Source organism: Notolepis coatsorum, assembly GCF_963971535.1.
Source record: "Notolepis coatsorum genome assembly, chromosome: 1".
Classification (NCBI taxonomy): domain Eukaryota; kingdom Metazoa; phylum Chordata; class Actinopteri; order Aulopiformes; family Paralepididae; genus Notolepis; species Notolepis coatsorum.
The window spans coordinates 248508938-248512844 of record NC_140165.1 but is presented as its reverse complement, the minus strand read 5'-3'; positions in this window follow the sequence as shown (position 1 = coordinate 248512844).

Below are 3907 nucleotides of genomic sequence, written 5' to 3'. Positions count from 1 at the left end.
ACTGAGGTCCATAGATGTACCTAGATACCAAGAATATGCAAATAGCCCTTGTAGAAGCGGAGCAATATTCCATTTACCTAGGTATACATTTTATGTGGATTTTCACCTGGGTGGAACAGGTTAAACAGAATAAAGTTGTGAGTTGAGCTGAACAAATGCATTTTTTTCTTAATTTGATTGAGAGGATATGCAAATGCCTTAGTTGCAATTTTATGAAAGCATCCAGTCACTGCAGTCAGTGAGCGTTGGCAAGCCCTGAAATAATCTCTCATTAAAAAGGTTAACTTGACAAATAGACAGTAAATTAGAGGTTTTAATAATTATGTAATTTGTTGTGTTACCTACATTTTGTGATGCAAGTAAAATGACACAAATGTAATTGACTGCTTTGGTGTTTGTGGCTAATCAGACACACCAAGTGGTTTGCTTCGAATAACCAACAGGCTTGCTCTTAAGCCTCGAGTTGTGTCTGGCAACACTTAGCATACTTATTATCATTACCGAAATCATTAATCTCATTTCCGAAACCCATGTATCATTACTGTTGAATATAGAGGGTGTATGTATGGTTGTAACTGACTGTAATTGCTCTCTACTGCCCTCATGACTGCATGTATATCTGTGTCCACTGGAGGGCGCTGTAGGCGGAGCGGCGTGGCTCAGGGGTAGAGCGGGTTGTCCAATGATCCAAGGGTTGGTGGTTCGAATCCCGCTCAAGCCCATGTCCATCCCACTGCCGTTGTGTCCTTGGGCAAGACACTTAACCTACTTGCCTCGTATGAATGTGTATGCATGTGAATGAATATTGGTGGTGGTCGGAGGGGCCGTAGGCGTTGATTATTCGCCACGCTTCCGTGAGTCTGCCTCAGGGCAGCTCTGGCTGCAATTGTAGCTTACCACCACCGGTATGACTGTGTATGAACGAATAATGGACTCTGTGAAGCGCTCTGGGTCTCATGAAGAGCGCTATATAAATCCAAGTCATTATTATTATTATTACTGTCTACACCAGGTTGGGACTATATAAACCTTGGTTCCCTCCTACTGTTCCTTCTTCTCACGTCTGCCCCTCTCGGAGAGGAGATCATATGTGCTGTTGTATTATGAGACTACAATGATAAATAAACCGCTGCCAGCAGAGCAAGGCCAAGATAGAATACCATGCCTCTTGTATACATTATTGTCGCCCCATTGCCAAATCTGTTAACAACCTGCCTCAAAACCTCTGCTGCATTTACAGTAGATTCACTTTTAAGAATAATCTTAAATTGTATTTAACACTGTAAAGTATTTTGTTTTGTTTTTTTTGTTTTCTGTTTCTGTGCTTGCATGTCATTTTAGCCATCTTAATTGTTAGTTTCATTATGCATTGTGTGTTGAGTACTGACTTTTAATAATTTTGTTTTGTAATAATAATTTTTTTGTATGTTTTTTTGTGTGGACCCCAGGGAGACTAGCTGGTTGCTATGGCACCAGCTAATGGGGATCCGTAATAAAATCTAAATCAAAATTATTAAATGCACACTGAGCCCCTCCCTACATTTTATATTACACACAGTACGTGGTGTTCGGGTCCACTGGACCCAAGAGTGTGGAAATTGTAGGTGAAAACAAGTAAATATGGTATAAATTAAGTAAAACGGTTCACTGTGTACCTTCACTGTCTGCCTCCACCTTGTTTCATTCATATTCTTCAAGATAAACATGATTTATTCCATTCATTCAGTCGTGATTATAGTTTTTTATGCATCACCTTCTCCTTACATACAAAGCTCTAAATGGACAGGGACCTAGCTACATTGCCAACACTCTAATAAATTACACACCAGCAAGAACACTGCGATCATCAGCTGCTGGACTACTAGAGGCTCCCAGAAGCAGTCAAAAGAGGATCGGTAATGCAGCCTTTATCAACTATGCCCCAAAACTATGGAACAAACAACCCCAAAACATCAGGGAAGCCAACTCGCTAGACATCTTTAAAAGACAGCTTAAAACCTATCTCTTTGCTCAGGCATGTCACTGATAGATATCTGCTACCACCTAGTGGCAAGAGGAAACATCAGGGATATCCTGACACAACTTGTATTTACCTGCACTATTCTTACCCTGCCTACTCTTATACACTGCCTATCAAATTCATGTGTCGGTTATTGCACTTTTTACTTCTTACTGATGACTATTTTTAAACTGAATCATTTTAAACTATTTTTTATTATTTGCTAGATCCAAATGTGAAACACTGTGATTATTTGTATTACTGAATAGAGAGCCTATTAGGATGCTAGATCCTAATGTGAAACACTGTGATTTGCCATACCTTGCTATGCTCGCTCATGCCTGTATTTTTTATGTCCGTTCTATTTTATAATTTTTTTACTATTTTTAAACTGAATCATTTTAAACTATTTTTACTATTTGTGTTACTGAAAACTGTAAGCAGAGAGCCTATTGGGATGCTAGATCCTAATGTGAAACACTGTGATTTGCCATACCTTGCTACCTGTCTATCTTTTTATGCCCGCTTATGCCTGTATTTTTTACTGTTGTGAAGCACTTTGAACTGCAACCTCTGTATGAAAAGTGCTATACAAATAAAGTTATTATTATTATCATCATCATCATCATCATCATCATCATCATCATCATCATCATCATCATCATCATCATCATCACTTGATTGGTCTGAAATGGCCATATGAAAGATCTTCATCTTTAAATTAAATCTACATACATTTCCTTGAAGGAAAAATAGCCTAGATCACTAGAAACCTCACCTGAACCTGGGTATTTTTGAGGTGTTATCTATGACAGTGGTTCCCAAACTGTGGTCCGCGGAGGGTATTGTAGGTGGTCTTGATTAATTGAACATGGAGGTCCCTTATGTAAACAAGACAAAAGTCTTTTTCTGGTCTTCATCCTCTTAGCAGTTGCTTTACTGTATTGTACCCATTCTGCAATCTGTTAATAAAGTTTTCAATCAATCAATCAGTCCATGGAAAAAAAGCTAAATAAAATAGAAACGAATAGAAAATGTATATAATATAATACACATTTTAAATAAAATTGTAAAACCGTTGTGTAATATAAAACATGGTATTATAAGTTTGTTATTCTCTCAAATAAGGCTACTGTCTGTAATCATTATCGGTAAATAGCGGCGCTTGTGCGTGACAACAGTTCTCTGCACCTCTGCAGGCTTCTCTCTCTCTCTCTCTCTCTCTCTCTCTCTCTCTCTCTCTCTCTCTCTCTCTCTCTCTCTCTCTCTCTACCAAATCCATTCTGAGACAACGGAAGTCTGTGCGCACTAGGTAAGTTGCAGATAACAAGAGAACCCCTCCCAACCCCTCTATGAGGAGCTAGCCAAGATGAGGAGCACGTTCAGCACACAGACCCTGACACTCCACCAACCACCTCAGCCAGTCCTTCATGCCAGCGGCCATCAGGCAGGCTCCACAACCTGCCAGCAGCTGGAGAACCAATGGCTGCAGAACTTGAGAACTATTAGGAATGTCTGACCACTACTGTAAGTGTCTGACTCTTAACCAACAAAACCTGCTTGCTCTATAACGTATGTATGACGTATATCATGCCAGTTAGGATACAGACCCTCACCTGCACCTTGTTTATACTGTTTATTTTTCTCATGCTTTTATATTCAGAGTTAATTATATTGTTTACTGTTTTCTTCCCCCAAATCTTTTTTATATTCAGATTTAATTGAATTGCTCTTCTTCTAATACCCTGCCCATACCTGTACCTCCCCTCCCCCATAACGCTGTGGGCCTGTGGCACATATAACATGACATTGGAAGATGTTCATGTATTTATTCTGCTGGACAGACAGTGTGATCTGTTTCAGTGTAGCCACCCTCAAGGACGTAACATGCATTAGTCTTACCTCATA